This window comes from Juglans microcarpa x Juglans regia, chromosome 3D, assembly GCF_004785595.1.
Source record: "Juglans microcarpa x Juglans regia isolate MS1-56 chromosome 3D, Jm3101_v1.0, whole genome shotgun sequence".
NCBI lineage: Eukaryota > Viridiplantae > Streptophyta > Magnoliopsida > Fagales > Juglandaceae > Juglans > Juglans microcarpa x Juglans regia.
In genome coordinates, this window is record NC_054598.1 from 23583176 (window position 1) to 23609884 (window position 26709).

The 26709-nt window shown below is 38.7% G+C and overlaps 1 long non-coding RNA gene and 2 other non-coding genes across 4 annotated transcripts; 2 read left to right on the plus strand and 1 right to left on the minus strand.

Moving 5' to 3' along the window:
• The first annotated feature begins 340 nt into the window (after nt 1-340).
• Nucleotides 341-504, plus strand: LOC121256786. Its single transcript, XR_005939077.1, has one exon. It is a non-coding gene; the product is annotated as a small nucleolar RNA snoR137 (small nucleolar RNA).
• A 7968-nt stretch (nt 505-8472) lies between these two features.
• On the plus strand, nt 8473-8578 carry LOC121256771. The gene has a single exon (XR_005939065.1). It is a non-coding gene; the product is annotated as a small nucleolar RNA Z152/R70/R12 (small nucleolar RNA).
• Nucleotides 8579-13304: 4726 nt separating this feature from the next.
• LOC121254101 lies at nt 13305-21932 on the minus strand. Of its 2 annotated transcripts, XR_005938575.1 has the most exons (4): nt 21871-21932; nt 21710-21768; nt 13501-13669; nt 13305-13449 (listed from the first exon to the last, which is right to left on the minus strand). It is a non-coding gene; the product is annotated as an uncharacterized LOC121254101 (long non-coding RNA). The 2 variants fall into 2 exon arrangements; XR_005938574.1 differs by lacking the exon at nt 21871-21932 and having other exon boundaries at nt 21710-21826.
• Nucleotides 21933-26709: the final 4777 nt, after the last annotated feature.

The window sequence follows — 26709 nt, forward strand, 5'->3', positions numbered from 1 at the left end:
TGATCTATTGATTTGCTATTGTGATGTGTGTTTGTTCTGTTAATGAAGGCTTTCACTTCAACATCGCTTTCGATAGGCGTTGCGTTCGTCGATGGTTTTATAATTCCCAGAAGAACGCGTCAACGGAAGCGTACATCGATCCCAATTCCGACCTCCTTTTTATCGATTATTTACTTATATCCGAAACAAGTACGCAACATTTTGTTGGTCGTGGTTTGTTACGTGATCGGATTGTGACATTCTTATTTTCTTCTGAAAACTTGTTTTGTTTGAATATGATTTTCCTTTGTGGTAGTAGTATCTTAGGAATGGTGAGAATGGTTTTGCGTTGCGTGTTGCAGTTGCTTCATAATGGTGAACTCTCTCTTGTTTGATAGTGGGAGATGTTCAAGTTTCCGGAGCATAAAGTAATTAGGAAATTATTAAATCTCTTTTGCCAGTATTAAACAGCGCAATGTGTGTTTTTTCGCTATTGCATTGTGCTACCTGTCTCCTGGTACATCTCAACAACATTCTTGCCCTCTGTTTTGTTTTTGTGATTTTCAGGATCTATCACCTTTTGGGATTATAATTGTCCTCTTGACTATACATAAACTTTGTATAATTAAGTTGTGATTCTTTTGGATGGAGTCGAATCGAGATTCATACCATCCGTATTTTTCACTTCTAAACAGTCCCATGATCCTCGAGTATTTGTTTTTACCTATTCATACCGCCCAGCGTAAATTTTTTTTCTTTTTTTTTTTCTTTCTTTTTTCACATTTTTTTAACATATTTAAATATATTTAAAAAATAAAAAAATGCACCAATATATTTAAAATTACTTCCTTAACTACTAAGTAAAAAATAAATAAAATAAAAAAATAAATTTTGACTAGGTGTCAAATAAAGGTGTCAAATTGGAGATGCAAAGTAGACTTTCTCTTTAGAATATATATTTTTTTAATATTATTTTTATTTTAAAATTTAAAAATATTGAATTGTTAATTTTATTTTGTGTGTGAATTTAAAAAAATTGTAATAATTAGATTAAATAAAATGAAATAAGTTGAAATGAGTTGTGAAGCCAGTCTTAAATGCAATTTTATAAATTTTTGAGTAAATATGTATCTCACTTTAATAATAAGTAAAAGTAAAAATTTAATAATATTTATAATTTAAATTCAAATATACTATTTATAATAGGAAAAACTACTATGTTGCCCAATCTTACCTCTCCATCTGATTGCTCGGTGATTTTTTTTTATTTTTTTTTACTTAGTGATGAAGGAAGTGATTTTAGTTTATTTTTTTATTTTTTAAAAATATTAAAAAAGTGATAGAAAAAAAATTATTTTTGTAACTAATGGTATAAACGAGCAGTACTACTCAGGCGATAGAGTAGCATTGTACATTATAATAATAAAGTGGGAATATGAAAAACTCTACTTGCAACCGGTTGGGGAACCCCTACGTAACCGGTTGCATAAAAAAATTATTTTTTTTCACCTTCTCATTTCGTTCTCTTTTTCTCTATTCCTCAGTCGATTCCTCTCTCGAGCTCACTTGGAAATCACTTTAACCTCTCTCTAGGGACTCATCTCGCCATAAACAATCCAAAAACCACAATGCACGAAAGCCCTTCTCTCGGCCTACCCACGAAAGCCCTTCTTACGGCAAACGAGGCTCACAACCCACGGTTCTGTAGCACCCAATAGCTTCGCGGCGTCACTCCAACCCTTGCGGGCATCTCTACTTCTAGTCCCTCTCCACTGCCTGCACTAGGCATTCGTAACGGACTCAAACACCACCACCTTTCGAGCCAAACCAAACGTTTCAAACGTGCACCCAGTCGGTTGCAAGTAGCCACCTTGTAACACCATGATATACATCCTGCTGCAAACATCTGTAACGGACGCACCACCGTACTTAAGAACTGCTGCGCGCTCTTCCATAGCCAGCATCAGGACCCACAGAAAACCACGAGAGAAAACCTCCACTGTTACACGACTTCCACACCCACGACATTACTGCACCATGCACACGATGACAACTAACGGCCCATTTTCGCAACTGCACGCCGTTGTCAAGCCGTATCTTTGCCACCAGCATTCAAGCGGAGGACCACCACCTCACGCCTCCTACAGACAGTCTTCCAGCGCATGTACTGCTGCATGCAAGCCTCATCCTCCTCTATTTTTCTACATCGAAACTGAGCAACGTCACCCCAAACTTAAGAGCAAGTCGCTGCACTTCTGCTCCTCCACGAACCACTTTCCACCTCCAAAACATGCAGGACACACGACGGAAGCAACCAGCTGCTCCTAGTTGCCCCCTCGGCCCAACCTCTCCGTGTCATCAAATGGGAATCAGCTCTACTCACACGGCAATGCCACCACAAGCCCCCAACCCTGCCCATTGACCCATACTCCTCAGCCGTTCAACACAGAAATGACACCATCACCAATGTCCATCGAGAGCAAAAACCCGAGCTGCTTTGAGGCCTTGGAGGCAGAGTATTGTCATCCAAACCGAGAGCCGTTCCTTGCCACAGTTGGGAACCGACGCCACCGTTAGCAGCAACAGACGACACCGGAGATCAAGCATCCATTGCCCAATGATGTCCAGCAACACTTCCTTCAGCTTCATAGGAACTCTCTGGTTTTGCTCAAGGAACGACAGCCACAATGAGAAAGACAGACCCATTTCAATTTCCCTCCTTTGCATATTTCGTTTGCCGCTTTTTTTTAATAATAAAATATTAGTCAGTTTCGCGCCGGTTCCGCACCGGCGGTTGTATATAGAAGAATTGAGAATGATATTAACTACTTGAGAGGAATCCCTTTCTAACAAATAGTTACTAAGGCTCAATTTTTTGCATAGCTTAACTACTTCCTATAGTCCCCTTGCCTCAGCCAAAGTAGAATTAGAACAATAATTTAGGGGTTTCATCAGGCCCAAAAGTACAACATTATCCCAATCCCTTATCACAATACTTATTGCAATCTTATGTACCTCTTTCTGGATTACCACTCCATGGCTTGCATATTGAAACAATGATAATGGGTGATGAAATTTGCCTTCATGAATGAAATAATTCCTTCAGTCCCTAAGGCTTGAGCTATGTATACAAAATAGGCTAGATCCATCCATTTCAATCTTTCCAAAACCTATTTAAAAATCTATGCAAAATCAAGCTAAACAATAGACAATTTTTGCAAACTCTTTGAGCCAAGTAGCCAAACATCCATAGCAGCAAAGCGTGACCATATTATACGGCCAGTATATTCATTTTCTCTTAAACAAATAGGACACAACGGGTCATCAATAACACCCCTCTTCTAAAAAATAATTTTTGTGGAAAGAGAATAAATACAAGCTCTCCATAAAAAGTTCTTAACTGCATTGGCTATAGGTAATGACCAAAGCTGTTTCTAACACCTCACAGAATCCCCTTTGGTTGAAGTCTCACCCTTTCTAGGCACTCCTAACAAAAAAAATACCATTAGGAGTACCTTTCCAGATTAGCCGATCTACTCTACCAAGGATGGATACTCATTGGAAGCTATAAAATTGCAGTAGAATCAATTTCATTAAATACTGTTTTCACCAACTCCACATTCTACCAACCAGATTGCTGATCAACCAACTCCATTCAAGAGCATTAGGATCCGGATATTGTCTAGGAGATTGGATTATACAAGATCTCCCCCTTGGTATCCATTTATCCTGCCATATCTGTATAGCTCTGCCATCCCCCACACGCCATATAAGCCCCTCCTTTAGCAAGTTTAGTGCCTGCCATATGCTTCTCCACACAAAGGATGGTTTTGAACCCCAATTGAGCTTGGAGAATTGATGATGTTGCAAAATACTTGGCTTTGAAAATTCTGCTAGGCAAAGAATTTGGTGCAGATAAAAATCTCCATGCCTATTTAGTAAGGTAGAGCATGATTAAAACCTATTAAGTCTCTAAAACCACAGCCTCCCACCTATTTTCCAATACATAAGTCATTCCATGGAGCCCAAAGCATTCTGTTTCTACCATCTACTTCACCCCACCAAAAATTTGCCATCAAAACATTAAGTTTCTTACACAAGGTTTTTTGTAAGAGGAACACACTTATGCAATAAGTTGGTACTGACTGGAGTACAGCAGTAATTAGGACTTCCCTTCCTGCTTGAGACAGAAATTTGTTCTTCTAGTTTTCAATCTTGCTCCTAACTTTATCAATGATACTCTGAAATGCCATTACACGAGATTTGCCTACCAAGCTAGGCAAGCCTAGATACTTATCAAGATTAGAGGTGCTTCGGAGCCCAGCAATTTCCATAAGATAGGCCTTTGTTGCAGCTTTAGTGTTCCTACTAAAAAACAAGGATGTTTTTTTTATTTATTTATTTTGCTTTTGGCCTGAAGCCTCTTCATACAAGCTTAGGATCTGGTTCAGTCTATCCCACTCCTCCATATTTGCTCGACAAAATACTAAACTATCATCAGCAAAGAATAGGTGATTCATAGACATCACCCCTCGAGCAATTGGTACTCCAGTAATCAACTTATGATGTTCAACAATATGCAATTGAAAGTTAATACTTCAGCACATAAAATGAATAAGTAAGGTGAGAGAGGACAACCTTTTCTTAACCGTCTCTATGGTCTAAAAATTTGTTGAGGGGAAGATGAAGAAGAGACACACTCCATGATCAAATGTATCCAACTTTCAGCAAAGCCTAGCTTTCTCATAACAGCTTCTAAGAACTTCTATTCCACATGGTCATAAGCTTTTCTCATATTCAGTTTTAGTGCCATAAAACCCTTATTGCCAAACATTCTACTATTCATTGTATGAAGGGTTTCATAAGCTGCTAAAATATTATCAGATATTAAACATCCAAGCACAAAGGCACTTTGAGTTGGTGAAATGATCCTTGGTAATATCCTTTTCAATCTATTGGCTAAAACTTAGATATCAAATTATATATGACATTGCAAAGACTTATAGGTCTATAATCAGCAATAGATTGGGAGTGAGTCTTCTTTGGAATCATGACCAGATGAGTGAAGTTCACTGCAGCAATTGACTTCTTTGAATTCAAAAAAGAAAGTATAGCTTCACATACCTCTCCTTACACTACTGCCCAATGATCTTAGAAGAAACATGTTCCATATCCATTTGACCCAGGAGCTTTATGAAAACCCATGTGTCATTCTCGGTGACCTTAGAATTGTTCAGGATAAAATATCTTTGCCACATATTCGAATTGATTAAAATATCATATATCAAGTTGAATTAAGTAGACACCTTGATTCAAATAAATCAAACCAGTTGATTATAATCAGAAATCTCTGGAACAAGTTTCATTTTCATCTTCCTTTCACTTCCCACTCTCCATCTACTTTCTTTTTGTTTTTTGTTCTTCTGTTTTATGCCTTGTATTTTTTCTCCAGAGAAATTGCAGTTATATTTAACGAATTGCGATAGAGATGGATGACTACATCAACATGACATGATTTGACCACAACACGACTCAGGAAATAATAAGAAATAACTTCAATTTCGCACTAGAGACTCACGACGCTATCGTTGTTGAGGGTCGGAGAACGAGATTTTCGATGGGTATTTTTGCACTCCGCTTGATGGTTATGAGATATATTTTTGGTGGGTATTTGTAGAGTCAGCTTGATGGCTCTGAGATGGAGATTTCTTGTGACAATTTCTATCATGGATTTGATCGAATACTATTGGTGATCTAGTACGCTTTACATCCTTGAGAGTCGAGCTCCCATATAATCCAACCAATTTGATTGGGAGTTAGATACTTATGGAGATTGGGAATGATACCCAGGCATGTAATGCGAGCGAAGTGCTCTCCAAATGTGTGCAAGATGATGTTGCTTGCCTAGAGCGAATTGACTACCACATGATCTGACCAAATTGATCGGAGGTCGGATACGTGCTCGGTAGCCAATCTCCCATGTGAGCCAATCTATTACATTGGAGGTTGTATCTTATGCTCGGGAATAGAACTCTTACATCATCTAACCTATTTGATTGAGGGTCAGATGCTTATGGAGATCAATAACGTTTACATGCTCGATAGTCGAGCTCCAAAGTGATTTGAGCAATTTGATTGATCACATGCTCATGAGTCGAGTGCCTACGTTATCCAATCGATTTGATCTATGAGACTACGATCATATCACATGCTCCGGAATCGAGCCCCACGTGATGTGACCTATTTAATTGGCAGATGGATGACATGCTTGGGAGTCGTTCATAATTGGTAAATAAAGTAAGAATCATGTGGGCACTCGGTGTCCGAGCACATCACTTATATTATATGGGAGCTCAGCTCCCCTTACTCGAATTATGTGGGAGCTCAACTTTCGATCACACATTTCCTCACTCCGGGCTTCGCATAATCTTTCCTCGTCTAGGATCCAACCTTGGGAAGATTTATAGAAATAAATTCTTCTTCCTCATTAAAGATTTTTAGTTCAAGGTAGCACTTTTGCTTGCCCGCAATACCCACAATCTTTCCTCATTAGGATTCAAGCTTGAGAAGATTAAAGAAAGGAACTATTCTTCCTAAGTAAAAATCTTTGTCTAGGTGAGTAGTTGCTCGCCCTCTGGAGTGCAAGAACTACCTCAGCCCAAAGTTCCTGCAATTTTTCCTCGCCTAGGATCTTACCTCTCTTTATTCGCCCTGAATGTGAACAATCTTTTCTCATCACGGGATACACCCAATGGTTGCCCGACCTAGGATTTGAACACTTACCTCATCCCTACATTGGATCTTTCCCTGAACCTTTGGTGTATGAACAATGCCTTTTGCTCCATGGTGAAAAGGCCATTACATGAGGCCACAGGACCACCTCGTGAAGCCACCCTATGGTGGCCCACTATGGCCACCCATGGGATGGTTGATAGTAGTCACCCCTTAGGCGGCTGGCCAGGTGGTCACTCAAGGGTGTATATGAGCAATGCTATACAACATCCTCATCTTCTACACATCACATTTTTTTTAAGTTTTTTAATTTTTTAATATTTTTTTAATTTTTCTTTTTTTGTTTATTCTTTTTAAACTAATTCAATTCTTCTATTAATTATTTATATATTAAATATTTGATAAAAAAAAATAATAATAAAAATTAAAAAAAGTGTGGTGTGTGGAGGTTATGTGAATAGTATGAGGTTATGGAGATTTTTTCGTATATATATATTAGAAAAAAGCTACTCGGCTGCCGTGAGACTTACACAACACACCTGACGTGTACCAACCCGGTTTAATCCAAGTCACAGTTCGGTTCAATGAGTTCCCGTATGGCCGTCTCAGCTTTCGTCTCTCTCCTCTCTCTTCCCTCATAACAGATCCCATCTACAAGTTCCTTCGCATTCCAGTCTTAGCTTTCGGTTCAATGAGTTCTTGTCAATAACATTCCTTTGCATCTCTTCCCCCCAGCTTACAGGATTCTCTCTCTTCCCTCAGACATGAGTCTGAAATCATCCTATTGAACTCGCCTCTTTCTTCACATTGAAGTCAATCTGTAATGCCCCAATGGAAGGCCCAAACCACATGGCCTATACTCCAAAAAGACTAGTCAATGATATAATTGGAGCTACATTGGAACCTTATAAAGAGCAATAACTTCTCCTCTCAAGCAATGTGGGATCCCATACACCACCTACCCTTATCCATATCATATGGGGGTATCACAATCTACCCCCCTTAAATTCCCGACGTCCTCGTCTGGCCTGTTCATTGTAGGTGGCATGGCTCAAGTCTCACATTTCTGGTTGGGATAGTCTCTGATACCATTTGTAACGCCCCAATGGAAGGCCCAAACCACATGGCCTATACTCCAAAAAGACTAGTCAATGATATAATTGGAGCTACATTGAAACCTTATAAAGAGCAATAACTTCTCCTCTCAAGCAATGTGGGATCCCATACACCACCTACCCTTATCCATATCATATGGGGGTATCACACAATCCTTTCTCTCGTGCGTTTGTACACCAGATTTGCGAAGTGAAACCTACATCATGGTAAGCTTCCTTGATTCCAGGTCTGTCGAAGAGAAAGCACGCACACTTTATTCCAGATCTGCAACCACATCACGGTAAGCTTTTTTCCGGCGATATCAAACTTTATGATTCCCCAGTACACTGATTTTGGTTGGTTAGGCGTGACTTAAGTCACTTAACTAGTGGTTTGTCAAATTTTTTGTATGGAGGTTGTTTTATGCTAACTTTTGCTTGAATTTTGAGTATGTTTTTTGTGCCCATCAACTGTTTGATGGAATTACTGAACTAAAAGAAAATTGTGTGTACAAAATTTGCAGTCTGTGTGTGCCGATCAACTGTTTGTTACAAACATTGAAGCCCTCATTTTGAAATTTCAATATTTTCTTCCCATTTGTTTTTGCTGTTTTTGGAATGACCTCTGCATTATTTTTGTAAATTTAAATATATTTTTTGGGATGTGTATGTTATGATGAGATTAAAACTAGATGTGTTTTGGGGCAGAGGACGAGATTGATTTCTCGCCATGAGCCCATTTTATTAAACGACTTCTCCTTCCACTGATCACACTAGTCCCAGAAAAATACTCCATTGCTATTTGACATTGAATGTCCTTTGAAATTGCATGGTTTTTTAACATGAATGGGAGATTGATTTTGTGTTTTTCTTTTTTGGTGGGGTTTTGGAATATGATATGTAGATGGGATGTGAATGGATTTGCGTCCATTACCAATTCTAGAACTCCCCCAAGTGCTACTTTGTACTGATAGGCCGAGATAGCAATTATACTAGTTTTTAGCTGGAAGGCTCAGAATAGATCCTACGAAGTATCAAATCTACCAAATAGTGATGCATCAAATCTCTCTCTCTCTCTCTCTCTCTCTCTCTCTTCTCTCTCCCCACCCAAAAAAAACATTTAACACTTATACTTTCTGAGGTGTATACAGATTATGGTACTTCCCTGTCATCAACCATATGAAACCCATAATTAGTAATAAGAGAAAACCTTAGGATTGGTCCATCCAACATTACCCAATTAACAGCCTGCCAATAGTGAAATGACACGTAGGCTTCCCCCCACAACTATAATCTACATGCACAACATCAAATTCTCAAATTTACAGAATGACTCTCAGCATGTTCGTCTACCCCTTCGCACTCTCAGCCCCTTTGCATCCCTCTCGCACAGCTGCCCCTTCACAAAGCTTCTTCCTTTCTCACGACACAGAGAATAACGCCCACCCTCTACCACCTCCACCGTTTGGTTAGGAAGCTTGAGCCCATGAATAAGCTTTTCCTTGAAATAATCAAATGCAATGGTTGCCCCACTACTCTCCATGTCTAGAACTTTACTTACATTCTCACCAGTAAGTGTTTCAGATAGCTTCTCGGCTGTAATTTTATGATGGTCTAGAACAACAACAACTGAAAAATCAAACACACCCACAAAAACAGATACTCACTCAGTCACATGCAAAAAGAAAGAAAGAGAAATGAAGACCGAGAAAATTAAAGGGATGATTCCATTACACCGAACCGAAACGCACCGGCAGCGGCACAGCCAAAGATTCCATTACAAGGATGATTGTTCGAGGCCGCAAAGAGTGAACTCCCTCGACCTTTGGAATTTCATCAATATGCAATGCATCGACTATATATAAATTATGGCTTATGCTCGAATCTGTTGGATCTTGGTTATGATTTTGCTGGGCCCCTTCGAGATCTGTGTGGGTGAAGGATTGAGATGGTGGGCAACACCAAGGTAGGCAAAATCAGTTATCGTGCTGGTGAAATAGAGCTTTTCTGCAAATGAGTCCTACTGTGTGAATGAGACTATTGTGTGTTTGGTGAAATTTCTAACATGGCAGCTAATGAAAGGAAGGTTGTTATACTTGTAATATCGGTCAGACCGCATAGAAGCGGGACTCTAGTAATAAGTAGGAACTTGGGATGATGGGCACAATGCGTAAACAAGTTTGTGATTTTGGCATCTTGAGTTTATGAGGGGTATATTCTCTTAAGTTAGAATGCCCATCATATATGCCTAGATTATTATCCATTACTTCAAGCAGGCAACTAATCACTTGAAGCAGCCAACTTTTATGAATAAGGTGGGCAACAGATTAAACTTATATTTTAATTTTTTGTCTCACCATTTAAGTTGTAAGAAAATTCATCCAAACAGAAAGTTTGGCATAAGACCCATCATTTCATGAATTTGACAGGCCAAAGATGCAGATGCTGCGGATGGGTAAGAAATTAAAATACCAGATAAACATTACTTTTTGCATAGGACCCATCATTGTTTGTATCTACTCATTAATAATTAACATGCTTGGATGCTGAAATAGTATGCTCCCAATACATATATTTATTTTCAAAACGTTATCCTGCTTCCTTTAATGCTAGTTTCATGTTGTTTCTTCTATATGAATTTATTTATTTGGGATATTATTCATGTTTGCCTAAATCTATTTTCTGAACTTCCTTAGTTTTTCAGAATCACGTATGGCATTAACTCAATCATCAACTTACTTCCTTGTTGGTGTGATTTGAAAGCACCACTAAAAACGTCACACACTAACAGAAATCCTAGGAGGGAATTTTTTTCCTGCCCGAATTATAACACGGTAAAGCAACTACTATATTTTTTTATTACTTCTCAAATTCTATATAACATGGTAAAGCTACTTCCTCAAGTGAAATTTTCGTACTATGTGTAGAGAGACGCGAGATGTGAATTTTTTGGGTTGGGCGGATATACTTAATTTGATAGATGAGAACATTCAAATAAGAGAGAATACAGTTTGAAAGAGGGAGGAGGACGTATTGTGGAGAAGGAAAGATAAACTAAGAGAGAGAGAGAGAGATGCTCAAAAAGCTATATATATATATATACAGCAAAAAGCTATATATATATATATATAGCAATCAATACCCTATATATAGATTTTTTTTTTTTTTTTTACCAATCTATTATACATATAGGATGATACATGAGCAAAAACTTGTACAAGCTATGTAGATTTTTTCCCAAACTCACTCGCACACACACAGACAGTAATCAACTGAACTTACATTGAACTTACACGGTAAGCATTATAACAAGTACTCCCAATTACGGGTGTTCATCCTGGTTCCAACCCGGGTAAACCCGGACCGGGACCCAGGCCGGATTGGTCCGGGTCAAACCCAGGCCGAAACCTGGTTGAACCCGGGTTTTTTAATACCCGGATTCCGAGTTCCGGGTTGAACCCCTTTTTTTTTTTTTTTTCAAAAGAAGTCTGTTTTTCATTTTTTTTTATAGAAGTCTGTATTTAAAAGAATAAATTTATTTTAATAAAAACCTATACCATATTAAAGATTTTTCAAGAATAATCCATGTTGAAAATCATAATTTTTTTTTTTTTTTATATAAAAGCCTATATTATGTGAAATTTTTTTTCTAAGAGGTAATGTTAAAAAGCATAATCCTAACATTGTGTAGAATAATAAAATATATAAAAATAAAAAAGTAAAATGCATGCAATCTACTACATATTACATTATTATGAAATATAAAATTACAAGATATGAGTTACAAATCAATAACATAGTCTTCCATGTGATTTAATCACACCAAATAAAACTTCAAGCCTATTCGATGTAGCCACCCAACTGAAAACAACCGCAACATTGAATTCCTAGTACATTCTCTGTAGCCACCCAAACTGAAGAGTAAGAATGTATTTCAACAAAGAAAAACACAAACCATGGAAAGGAACACCTAACACAAGCTATTGACAGTAGACACAATATATAAAAGCAGCTCAATGACCAAGTATTGACATGGAAATCAGTAAAAATAAATAGCTTGTAACCCCACAACATTCCACAAACTCCATATCAATCCACTCTGAAAAGACTCCCAGAGAGAAAAACAAAGCAAAAGGGTTAAGCAATATGAAATCTTCTGCCTTCATGTGTTTATCTTTGAGCAAAAACAAAAAAAAGCACAAGCAATATTACTGTGTTTATGCAAAATTACTCATAATATTCCACAATATTACTGTGTGCATGCTACAAATTAATGATGATGTATTATTAATCCTTCTAGAAATTAGGGCTAGCAATCAACTAATTAATGGCTCATGGAGGGATAGAACCAAACAGACCCCTGTTTGTAGCAAATCAATCGGGCTAGACATGCATGCATACCTCAAAAATCACCTGCTCAATGCATGGTGACATTTAATTAGCAACAGCACCAGAAGAAAGAACTGAATAAGTTTTTAAGGATGTTTGCAATTAATTAAACAAAGTATTGAAGAAATAAGTTTTTTTTTCCATTGTTCTCAAAACTTCTATCATTTTTTTTCCTCCAAATCACCAAACCAGGCAGAGAGGCACAGTTTTAAAAGCTCCAAAACTAAATACTCTATTCACTACCTTATTAATATGATCTACACCATCTCCAAAAATCAGACTTTAAGCTTTAAAGCAACTTATAAGACCCATATGCAGACTGGGCACAAAGAATGAGAAGCAAGCCCACAAAATCCATCTAAACAAACATTGAATGTCACCAATATCTCTTGTGTGTAGGTATAATTTTCTCCAGAAACGCCCAATCCACACCGAGAAATAAAAATAACAAGATACACATGTGCAATAGCGCAAGGATAAAAACTAACCAATTCAGTCATAGAGCAAGCAAAATAACACACAATAATATGAGGGCAGGAAATGGGGAGTACCCTTTCTTTGCGTGCAGCTTTCTTTCGCTCCAACTCTTCGAGGGCGAGGGCACAGTGGGCTTCGAGGGCCTTTGGCTTCAGTTGTGCTTAAGGGTGAGCTTCTTGGATGATAGCAGTACCATTTTACCAGGTCTAGAAGGCTCAGATGGATGTCGGTGAGAGATGGGTTTGAGAGCTTTATGGGTATGAGTGTATTGGCAGGCGAAGAGGTGTACTGTGGTCTAGGGTTGGCTAGTTTGGCCGAGGAAGAGATGATTCTCAAAGCTGAGCTTCTGCAAGCCATCGGTGTGAGAGAGTACTCGAATCAGCTACTCCTCTCCATCAAGTAACCATCGAGATCATCACGACAGCGGCTAGGGTTTCGTAGAATCGTTGCTAGGGTTGAGAGAGGAGGGGGAGGGGGGGTCCGGGGTCACGGGCCGAAGGATCGAGATTTTTTTTTTCCTTTTATACAAATCCGGTTATACCGGGTTATGAATGCGAAACCCGGGTTTCATACCCGAGTCCGGACCGGATATATCCGGTTTTTATAATACGGGTTCTGGCCCGGATGAACAATCCTACTCCCAATTCCTTATTTTGAATCAAAATCTATAGTCTATAAATCTCTAATGTATTTTTGTCTCCAACCCTCAAAATACACAAAATTCATACACAACTAGACACAAAACCATCACACACGTACATCTGGACACAATCCACAACTTCTATATAAATGGATGGTGTACACAACTGACCACAAATAGCATATACACAATCTAGCCATGTTTATCCACACAAGCTGCCAATATTTATGTCCACAAAAAATTTTGCACAACATGTTTGGAAAGTGGCATGTACATAAGCTCCCAAAAAATAATTTTCAAGTCCAGTCACACGATGCTGCTAAAAAATCTTCTCAAGCCTCTGTCTAGTCACACAATGCTGCAAAGAAATATTGGCAAGTCTAGTCAATAACATTGCACACTTTAGGGCAGGCTTGGGGGGTGAGATGAGATGAGAATTTTGAGATTTTTGTGGATAGTATTAAGATGAAATAAGTTAAAATTTTTGAAATGGTTTTAGAAAAAGTTTGTGGGTCCCATTTAGATATGTTTGGATGTAAAGTGAGATGAGATTTCTGAAATTATCTTGAGATAATAGTCATGGGTCCCACTGTTTCATCCTCCCGAGGCCTGTGTTTTCATTGCCTTGCTCTTTCACCTTCGTATAGTTCCATTTTCACCCCAGACGTAAAACGCACCTCCTCCCTCAGCAGCAGCTTCATCCTGCAGCACCGACACGATGGACCAAGGAATCTTCGAAGCGGAGTTTCGAGACGACCACTGCTCCTACGCATCTCAACCGTGGGTAAGTTCCATCTCTACGGGGATTGGTTAAATTAGCAGTTCGAGTTTAGGGTTTCAATTTTTACTTTGGACCACTTCATGGGAGGGTTCCCCGTCTTCGAACAAACATTTTCTAGTCAATAGGATATTATCGATCGACGATTTTCAAGATTTGTGTCCTCTGATAATAATGTTTTTCCCTTCAAACAATAGATTTCATTTGAAATGGCTTGGTCAATGAAATGATTTTGAACGATTTTGTCGATTTGAAAATTTTTTGCTTCGATAAAAATAACTGATTTAGAAAAAGATTTATGTCCTCTGGTTTCATATCTGTGTGTTCATGCGGTTCCCGGATTGGTGAATATCATTTTCTTGAATTTTGTGGATCTTGTTTGTTGTTGATGTTTTGATGATTTTTGTCCTCTACTTCCACTAATTTTTTGGGGATTTCCATCTCCATTTCATGACCTCCCTGGTTCGATGTATACATAACAACGCTGGTAGGAATTATTTTGTGTTGGTTTCTGAAGCACCACTCTTATTTTCATCGATTGTGAAGATGCTTGTGTCGTAATAAAAACTGTCCCAAAAATCATGAAAATGAGCATATGTTCCTAACCTATGACTTCATACATATATGATGCGAATGACTTTACTGTCAGTTCATTTGTCAATGCATTTTGTTATGAGTAGTCGTATACATTGAGGGAAATATTATTCCACCAGATAGTTTGGACAGTTTGGACACAAATTTTTCGTTTCAATCCCTAGAAGGAAGCTTATGTTGAACAGATTCTTGAAGTACTTGTTATGATAAGAAAATGCAACAAAGCTATTTGCAAAGAACTCATGTTATTTGTTACTAGTGCTGCCTATGTTATTTGAAATTGTTGTGGAAAGTAGGGGGTGTTTCTTTACTGCCTATTTGTACTTTGTTTGCAAGAAATATGGAAAGTAGTAGTGAAGTGAGCATATCTACTACTCACCCTATGAAGAGGGAATGATCTAGGGACGAAGATCACTTTGTTATTGTGGCATTCCCTCCAAACTGCAGACGTCCGCGAAGCCCAATAGTTTTGGCCGAAGGTTTTTAAACTGTCGACATTATAAGGCTCAAAAGCAGTGTGGATTTTTCAAATGGCTTGATCTTGCATGGAATCAACTAGATTGTTGTGCGCACGTTAGAGTTAGTAGAACGAAGGAATGAAAGGATCGCAGATGAACTTGCAAGAATAGAACATCAAAGATTCCAAGCTATGAAGAACAAGTACAAATGTGCCTTGATTGGGTCTTGGGTTTTATTTATTGCCTTATTAGTTTGTTTTAAATTTTCTAAAGTTAATGATAATGTAAGTCGTTTAATACTACATTAATGTCAAAACTTGTCCACTATGGTAGTGTACTCTTCATTAGGTCAGACTCTTCTATTTAATTTTATAATTACTTATTTTGTTGTCTATTGGTAGTGTACTTGTTGGAAACTCCATGCTTTTTTAATTCTGCCCATGCTCTATATTTTACTTGTCATCTGCTCCTTTTTACATTAGGTTCTTAACTGAAGCAAACAACCAAATATGTTTACAAAAAAATGATAGACAATAACATTGTTAAACGTGATTTTTAAATTTTTTTTAAAATAATCCGATCATAGAGGTGGAATCAAGACTAACCACTTAAAATCGAACATGCAGTTACCAAGAATTAGAAAATTTGCAATACACATTCGTCCCCCATTCCGGTTCTCCCACATAGGAATTGCAATCTCATCTCTCTGTGCAGCCATAGTTCTGGCTGACTCATGGGACATGTCTACCACTTCTTCTGTCGAGCCCACATCCTCTCCCCCAAGCATATTTTCTCCATAGAACTGAATCCCCAATGCATGTTGAATGAACTCATAATTTTGCGTCACCGTTTTAATCAGGTTGTGCAGTGTACAACATGCGGTCACGATCATCCCTTGCCTGTTTGGGCAATATTGAGGCATCGCTTCCAATATCTGAAACTGATTTTTCAACAACACAAATGTGCACTCGATAACATTGCGCAGCGATGAATGACGAAAGTTAAAATAATCTTTATAACCTCGAAATTGACGGGCACCATAACGATCAGATCGATGATATCACTTTCGTGGATATGGCGGCATAAACTTCTCAATGCAAGAAAATGCGGAATCGACAAGATAATAATATCCTGCATAACATAGAAGTATACTGAGTTACAACTTGTCTTAGAAATGTCCTTGGAATGTATGGTAGAAAATTCATCAAGGTCTTTTCTGCCACTTGCTTCCAATACCAATTTACATATCATGTACCTAGATTTAGCCATGGAAATCCATTCCGCGCTCGACTTAGGGCATCCAGAAAAACTCGTGCATCATGGGTTGTGCCCTCCCATCTAGTATACACAAACGTGAACTTCATATCGAAGTCACATAAGCATAAAACATTTTGTGCAATCTGATTATAACGATTTCTATATGCATTTGAAAGACGAGTTGGTGCAGCAGCTGAAATCATTGTGTTGTCCAATGCACCAAGACATTTCTACAATCACATATATCAAAAAACACACCTCAGTATTGAATATGGTTAATCACCATCAAATAAGCATTTATGCATTAAAAAAATTCAGTAAATTCAATATCTCAAACCATGGATAATTGTGACAGTTACCTGCAATGTAAGGATGGACCCCATGATTGTGTGTCGACCTAATCACAGTTCGACCTAGCTCATGTAGCGACCGCAAGACCGCCTTTATGTGTCGGTTAATAGTTTCGCTAGAATATTGGAATCGGTCCCCTACGATGCGTTGACCTTGTGCATTGCCAACGAGAAGGCAAAACATGCCTACTAATTCCTCTACTGACACCATCTCTATCGGGTCCATAATTAATGACCCCCGTAGCAGGCCGCATACATATCGGAATGCGGGCACTTCCGTTCAACACTGCTTGAATATACTAATCCCCTTGTAGACCTATATTGTGGTGGGGCATTGGAACCCGACGTGCCCATAATTCAGATGTTGAGTGCATCATATAAATAAGGTTAATCTCCTGCATTGTCATTTCATCTCCACTAGAAGGATATGTCAGCATAAACTCGTCTGTCTCCCTGTTATGAGTCATACTTGAGCAAGAATCGTCCATCTCGCTGTCGGTCCCAATCGATGGGGTTTCTGCAGAGCTACTCTCATGGTCCATTCTGAATATGAAAAAAAAAAAAAAAAAAAAAGACATCAACAAAATATTAACAAGGCCTGAACAAATATGAAAATACAGGATCAATTGCATTTTATAAGTTATGCTCCTAAATTATCTTACTAGAAGTTGGAAGAAAAAACAAATTTGATTGCCAATAGAGGCCGGTTGCTCTCTGAATTCCTTTCCCCTAAATACTATCCTGCAAACAAAACTACTTTTCAATAAAACATATTTCAATAGGTCTATCTCCTCAAGACCATGAGTATATCATCAAATATCTATTTCACCATAGATCTTCAAATAAATAATATAGCATTGAAGAAATTATGTCGGTAGACTATTGGGGAGCTTTTTCCTTATTATAGGTAAAGAAACAAGTTTAGACAAATTATGGAAAAATAAGTAATATTAGTTTTAAAAAAATATTTCCACTGCATTCCAATTATAATTAGACCAATTAGTTTGTACGGTATAACCCACGAGTTGATCCAAACATTACATTCTTTCGTTGCATCTGGAGTTTAATCTTCGAGTGGGAAAAATCATGTGTGTCCCAAACATTACATTTTAATACAAACAGTTACAACGCATTAGCAGTTGTAAACACAGCAACAACATCTAATAAGTGACTCAACACAGCTAGCAACACTGACAATTGAATCACTACATTCCACAAGCAAACAAAACTTTGTAATGCTGGCAAACAGCCTTCAGTACGAAAAGGAAAATAATGAATCACTGCATTCCACAAGCAAACAAAACTTGGTTTATTCAAAATCTGTGTGGAAAAAAATGTAATATGTTTTTAGAAAAAGAAAAACAGGAAAAAATGCATTTGGTGCATTTTTATGACACATTGATTTAATTTCAAACTAGAAGGATTGATCACCATCAAGAACCCTAGATAGAAAGGCAACTGCCAACACTACAAACATACCACAAGACCAAAACCGTGGACAAAGTGTGAAGTCTGCTATTAGTTTGCCAATACTTAACATAAAAGCTTTAGCCTAAAAACCAACTAAGATGAAAAGAATCATGACAATATATAGTTGTACGCAACATAAGACAGAATTTAGTACATCTTAAACAACCAGACAGCAACATCAAATACAGTGACTCAACACAGACAGCAACATCCGAAACATTACAACGCAGCAGCACCAAACAAACATTACACTGCTTATTAATACAGACAGTTCTAATAAGCAGTCGAAGGCAACATCTACAACACAGCAACACCAGCACCAAACAAACCATCTAAACAGACTCACCACCACCAAAAACAACTCCATCAGTGACTCAACACTAGCACCAACATGTACTCAAAAATAAGTAGCAGTAGCACCAAACAAACTGACTCAGCAATAACCAGGAGCAGTCTTATCTACTCAGCACCAGCACCAAACAATAGTCTAAACACACTCAAGACCACTAGAAAGAACTCCAAAACAGACTAGCAATAACAAGTAGCAGCAAATAACATCTTAACAGACTCAACACCAGGTTTCTACAACTCCAAAACAGACTCACCACCACGAAAAAAATACTCCAAAATAGTATTTGAGCATTATAATGACAAACATTTCAACCATAAAATAACCATCAGAATTGTTAATATACTCGACGTAGCAAGTACAATTACTAGAATACAACTAGTTCATAAGCCTAAAATTACCTCCTCAGCAGTTTATGAAATGTCAGAATTTAAATTCAGGAATTGAAAAAATGCATGATTAAATTGATAAGAGAGTTAATAAGATAATTGCTAAACCCTAAAGTTGATTAGCAAGGAAAACCATTCTAGCAGTCAGGAGTGGCAAATCACATTCGGCGTCACCATCAATTCAGACTCCAAGCCCACTAATTCCTGCGCTCATCGAAGATCGAAATGAAGGATCTCTGGACTTTTGTGCTCAATAAATAGTCGAAGGCCTTGTTAAATTGGTTAGGAGGTAAGGGAGGTTGTACTTCCTCCAACAACCTCATACAATGCATCTAGAGACCAAACGCTCCGTTGGACTCCTTGCTAGTACCTTTGCTCCGCTTCCTTAACCTGCTTGACTCCATCACCTCCTTAGTGACTTGTCGTCTCGCTTCGGCACTACGTTTAATTTCATCAAGGGTCTAGCTCATTTGCTATTAAAGGGCTGGGTTTTGGAATTTCGGCGACGTCCTCTGTCGTCTGCGAGATCCGCTGGCATAGGAGGCAGAGAATCGTCTAGATGAATGCAAGAGAACCCTCGATGTGGGGGTTCCTGATCAGTCACTGGTTTGCCACGACTTAGCATATCCTCCTCAAGCAAGCGCTCATCGTCACTATCTGGGGCGGGATCGGTAGACGCCTGGCCCATTGTCCCAGTGGCTACTGAACAACCAAAAATTACACAAAGTTGTTCAATGATGAACGAACTTTGGACATCCATGGGTCTTGTAATGTTTCCATGATGAACGAACTTAATTGTCAATAAATACAATCAGAAAATGTCTTCCGAAAGGTAATTATAGATGTTTAGCAATAATTTAGATCATACTCTTATAGCATTTGCCCAGTGTTCCTCACTAGCAACTGGTGCCTTCCTCTCTGGGTCCCACCCCAAATCTGTTTGTTTCATAAGATAGGTAAATTCACGTTGTCTTCTCTTTAGCCAAGTAATTTGCCCTTTCACTTGATCACAATTGAATTTTTTTGGGCCAATAGCAGACAGTCGTTCAGCAAGCCTAACATTATCAGCGGTTGTAATCCTCCCTCCTCTCAATCCATCCATGAGGGTGTCTTGGTACAAGAGGTCAACTAGGACATCCTCAAAGCCATCACTCCATAAATCCCGATCACGTGGGGTTTCGATGGTATCATTGTCCATATGCTTATAATATATGCTCAAACGAGGATAATGATTATTGAAACCAAATATAAAACGCTAAAATGGCTTGGACCACATTCAGCATGCAGTTTTCTTTATGGACAATTTTCCTTTAAGGTAGAATGAACCGACACTCGAAACACATTTTACATGGAAATAATGTAAAGTCTAGCTCATGGATGGGAAGATGTTGTGCTAAGTATTGGTATATTCCTGAACCCCCAACACAGTCAACAGTCGAGCTCATGCATGGAAATAATGTAAATAGTCTAGCTCATGCATGAAATAATGTAAAAACGTTGAAGATGATAATTTATAGAATTACTTTGAATTTTTTTTTTTTTTTACAAAGTTTACCTTTGAGAAACTGATTTCCTAAAATTAAACACACGGAAATGTAGCTAGCAATGTTAATAATGTCTTAGCCAAAATTTATGCTATAAGTTATTGTGTATATAGCATAAGAGAAGATACCTATTGAGAGGATGAAGTCGAAGCATGCCTCAAGTAGTAACGCTACAAGAAAGACCGAGGAATCAAGAAGTAGCCCTTAAACAAACAATAAACAAAAAAGGGGGGCTTCTCGATCCTCACCTGGTATGACTGAGTCTTCGGACCTGTGGTGGTGCAATTGTGGAGGCAACGACCAGCAGATTTGTGGATAACGGTCAGAGGGTTGATTCGCTTCATATGGGTGTCTTCCTTTCTATCAACCACTGCTCTTTTATACACCATTGTTGTCTATTCTATAAGAGACGTCCAAGCGGTTTTCCTATGCAACTATTGCTGCCCACGCGAGGTCTGATTTTGCACAGCAGAGGTCAGGTCAATCTAAATTCACTGCACAGAACAGCTAGGTTCAAGATTCGGCTTCGTCAGGGTCAACAATACCCTGCTTGATTGACATGAAAGTGTTCAGAGATTCGCACGACAACATGTGGCAGAGGGAAAGTAGGGGTTGTGAAGTTGCTTACCTCAAACGATCAAGATGAGCTTAGTGGTGAGTACTCTCATCGGATGCCGTAAGGAACATCAGATTTGCATGGGTCAGGCCATTGGACACCAAAGGCTTGAAAAGGCACCGATCGATAAATGGGGGTTCTTTGTTTAACGACCTGTGTGTTTCCAAGTGGATTTCTGAAATGGCAGATGATTTTGGGTTTGGGGATTTTAGATATGTTTCAAATGGGTTCGCAAATCTGAATTTTATGTGGAGGATGTGTGCTAGCTTGAGCCTTTGGTAATGGAGGAGGATGGGTTTGTTTGGGGGACGACGCAAGTGTGCTGTGGAGGAAGGGTAATGGCACTATACTCACATTGGGGGGAGTAATGTGGGAAGGGGATAGACATTGTATGTTCTGCACAATAAGTCTTGTCTATGAACAATGCTGAGATGTTTTAGAAAATGCGGGAGATTTCTGAGAAATTTTGAAGTGATTGTTTGGAAAGTATGTCTCATCTCAATTAAAGAATTGGGATGAGAAATCTCATCCCAACTGAGCACCCAAACCTGCCCTTAAATTGACCATAATATTAATAAGTAAAATTTTCGTACATTGTCTGAATTAGGCAACTATCTCCATGGAATTACATTACATCAATATGGTCACACACCTGAAACAACACAAATAATATTCAATACATCGCATTCATATGGTCACACACCTTATGAAAATGAAAGTAGAAACAATGAAACCAATAAGCAAACCCTCACACCTCCTCATTGCCCGATGGCATCTATGGCAATGTTAAATTGAGATTCCAAGAGGTTGCGCAATTGTGATTCATCTTCAAATATTTTTATACAAGTCTAAAATCCCACAGAAAATAGACATACATTATAAAGGAATAAATACAACAAAAACCAATAAAATTGGGTATCTCTTCACCACGACCTCATACCTCCATGTGTCTGCATTGTCCCACAAGTCATCATAACTATTTTTTATCAGCATATATCTCCTCTTCATGTCTTTCCTCCATCAATCTAATATATATTTTTCTAGCATCACCGTAACGTTCTTCATATTATATATCATAAATGCATGCCTACAGAGAATGCCCTTCATCTCAAACAACTGACACATGTATTTAACGTCACACTCCTTTTCATTATAGTAAATTGAGTATTTAAATGTTTACATGGTCATTGATGGAAACTTTATATAAAGCATCGAATGTGGATATACATCCCTGGATGCTGACATGGATGCAATTACACATAATCATCCCCAACGTCTCGTTTTAGACCTTCTTAAACTTAGCATTTATATACATTATTTGAATCTTTTGCAAACTTTGCCAAAAGCTTGAAGTAAAGCGTGTATCTCGGTCCAACACTATGGTCTTTGGCACTCCATGCAATCGTACTATCTCCTTAACATAAATTTAAGAGAGCTTATCCATAGAGTCTGTGTTGGCTATGGGCAGAAAATGTGCACTCTTTATTAGTCTATCTACTATGACCCATATAAAATTCTTTCTTGATGATGTCCTTGGCAAGACTATCACAAATTCCATCGACACGTCCTCCCATTTTCATTCTGGAATTGGCAATGGCTGTAGTTCTCCTGCTGGCTTTTGGTGTTCAACTGTTACCAACTAGCAAACGGAGCATTTCGCTACAAACGTTGCCACATCTTTCTTGATTCCATCCTACCAAAACTGCTTCTTCAAGTCCCAATACATTTTAGTGTTGCTGGGGTGAGTTGTGTAAGGGGTACAATGAGCTTCCCTTAGAATTCTTTCCTTTAGCTCAGTGATATTAGGAATCACTTTTCTCTCCTTATAACGCAGGAACTCATCTCTTTGTCGGAGATTTTCTAGCTTGTCGTCCTTTCGTTGGCCTTCTAAGATCTCTTTGTTTGTCAAAGGCATGATCTCCTTAATCATTGCTACTATAGCATCTCGAGGCAGATTTCCAATCAACAAGCTTCTCATTTCCGTCAATAGAGATGACAATTTAGTTTTGAGTCTTACGACTAAGAGTATCTGCTACGACGTTAGCTTTGCCAGGTGATACTTAATCTCCCATTGGTAATCACTAATGGTCTCAATCCATCTTTTCTGCCTCATATTCAGACTCTTCTGACTAAACAAATACTTGAGACTTTGTGATCCATGTATACTTCGCACTTTTCTCCATACAGGTAATGCTTCCAAAGTTTCAAAGCAAAGACTACTGCAACCAATTCTAAGTCATGCGTAGGGTAATTCTTTTCGTGGTCCTTGAGTTGCCGCGAAGCATAAGCGATGATTCTTCCCTCTTGCATCAATACACACTCTAAACCCATTTTCAAAGTGTCACTGTAAACTACATAAGACTTGTGTGGTTCAAGTAAAGCCAATACAGGTGCTAAGGTTAACCTTTTCTTTAGCTCCTGAAAACTCTTCTCACATTCTTCGCTCCACACATATTTGGCATTTTTCCTTGTAAGTGTCATCAAAGGGTTAGAGAGTCTAGAAAACCCTTCTACAAACCTCCGGTAGTATCATGCTAATACAAGGAAACTACGTATCTCATGTGCATTAGTTGGCATTTGCCATTCTGTCACTGCGTCAATCTTAGCAGGGTCTACTGCCACTACTTTGCTAAAAATAACATGTCCCAAAAATTTCGCCTCCCTATGCCAGAACTCACATTTACTAGGCTTGGCGTAGAGTTGATTCTCTTGCAGTGTTTCCAACACAATCCTTAAATGCTCCTTATGTTCCTTGTCACTTCGGGAATATATCAATATGTCATCTATGAATACCACTACAAAATTTTCTAAGTATTGCTTAGAGATCCTATTCATCAAATCCATAAATGCTACTGGAGCATTTGTCAAACTGAAAGGCATGACCAAAAACTCGAAATGTCCATAACGAGTTCGAAAGGCATTTTTTGGTATGTCTTGATCCCTGATTCTGAGTTGATGATATCCTAACCGCAGGCCAATCTTCAAGAATATCGAAGCTCCTTGTAATTGGTCCAACAAATCATCTATCCTTGGCAAAAGATGTTTGTTCTTGACAGTCACTTTGTTCAATTCCTGATAATCTATACACATCCTAAGAGTTTCATCCTTCTTCTTAACAAACAAGACCGGTGCTTGCCAAGACGATGAACTAGGGCGAATAAAACCATTTTCCAGCAGTTCTTTGATTTGCACCTTGAGCTCCTTCAATTTCACTGGGGCGATACGATATGATGCCTTGTGCACTGGGTCCGTTTCCGTTCGAGCTCAATTACGAATTCCGCCTCTTGCTCCGGGGGTAATCCAGGTAAGTCATTGGCGAAAACTCTAGAAAAGTCTTCTATCACCGGGATTCCTTGGACTCCCTTAGATTCCTCTGTCACGTTTGGCATCATCACCAGATTGGCGATAGCTCCGCTCATCAAACTCTTCTTGACTTGCCCTGTTGTTACTACAGATGGGTCTAACATAACAGTTTCCCCCATGTAACAGATCCTATCCTTTGCAGGTAAGTCGAAGACTACTTCTCTTCTTTGACAGTCTATCTTAGCATAATGCTTTGACAACCAGTCCATTCCTAAGATTAGACTGAATTCCATTAAATGGAAAACAATCAAATCGGTGGTAAAATTCAAAGCCGCAACTTCCACTGGACAATTCCTAACTATCCGGGTGCATCCCACTATCTTCCTAACTGGAATGGCTACCAGAACTTTCTGAGACAGGTTCCGCATCTAGCTCACACGTTTCACACAACTAATAGAAACAAAGGATCTCGATGCTCCAGAATCAAACAAAGCAAAAAAGTGTTGCTTCAATTTAACCTTACCTAGAAAGATAACTAAGGTTACTCACAGATTCTCGAACATACACTAGTTACTAATTAAGGTAAAGTTGAAAATGTTACCAGTAATCACTTTCGCATCTGTCATCTCGTCAGCTTCCAGGTCTACTTCTCCTGTTATGATGGCATAGACCTTAGCCTTCACAGGGGTCCTAACTGCTCCTCCGGCGTCACTACTCCTCCAAGCGTGTTTTGAGGACAATTCCAGATGTGGCTTGTCTGACCACATCAAAAGCAAGTTCTCGTAGCCAATCAACACTCTCCACTGTGCCTTTTTCCAAATCGACGATAAGGTGGTGGCATTACGAGTGATGAGTTCCCAACTACGACCCATTTTCCCTTGTTCAAAGTAGCAAGGACCTTTCTTTTCTCCATACTTCCTCGAGGAGAATATGGCAATCCTCTTTTTCGATCTGCTTGAGCTTGGGTGATCAGTCTTGATTGTTCTACTTCCTTTATTGAAGCCACATTAACTTGTTCTTAGAAATTTTCTATTCGCAGGCAGGCTACTTGATTCCTAAGATGGGGTTGTAAACCGTTTTGAAATTTCCTCGCTTCCATCATTTCCGTACTAATCAGATAAGGCGCGAATCTCCCCAATTCCATAAAACGAGCAGCATATTGATCGACCGTCATGCTACCTTGGGTTAAGTTCGCAAAATCTAGTGACTTCTGCTACTTAGATGTCTTCGAAAAGAAACGGTTATCAAATTCAGTCTTAAATCAATCCCAATAGAGTGCATATAGATCTCCTAACTCTTGAATCAGCAGTTGTCACTTAGTGTCCCACCATATACCAGCTTGTCCTTGGAGCATGTGCCCGGCATATTGGACCTTATGTTCCTCTGTGCATCCACTGATATTGAAGGCTCTCTCCAAGTCTACTAGCCACTTGTTGGCTTTCAAGGGTCCTTCTGTTTCCATAAAGTTAGGGTATCTATAAACTAAAAACTTCTCATAAAGACACCCTTGATTTCCTCCTCTAGGTGGCTATTGCCTAACGTTTTGCCCTTGTGTCATCTGGTTACGCACTACCTTAGTCATTTGGCAAATAGCTTCCGCTATAGCCCGTCCTCCTTCCAGTGGAGGGTTTCCAGTCTCCTGATCTCTACGTCTAGGAGAAGTATCCTCACGTTGATTTTTGTACCATAATTCCTTCTCTTGAAACATACAAAAAACCAGCGTGGGTCAGTCCTTTTCTTAGAGAAAGACCATATTTCTTCAACTTACATTCACGATCCCATATGCGTATCTTTCTTCTATTTCTTCTTTCTCTAATATTCAAGCCTATAGCTATAAGATCCAAGCCTATAACTACAAATTTCAAACCTAGTTGAAAGGTACCATGTGTCCCTAGGACAATGTGTGGGTTTACCCAGAGATGCAATTGCTCTGATACCATGCTCTGTGGTGCCCCCAGCCCCCGCTTGGGATTGCACAGTGACTGAAACTCTGAGACATGTAACACACGGCTTCATATCCCTCGTACATGACAGATAATATTCAATGCTCCTAGATATACTAGTAGTATGCAATACAATATGCATCGTAATATAAAAAGGTTCGTGTGAAACTAGGCTTTGCCTAAAGCAATCGCCTTAGCACATGGTACCGTAAAACTATGCATAACCCAAACATTGCCATCATCAAAAGATTTCATTTCATAAAGTACTCAAAAGGATGAATATTTTCTTTTTCCCAAAACATGGGACCAACAAAATATTTTTTTCATAGAAGTTCAAACCTCAAGTC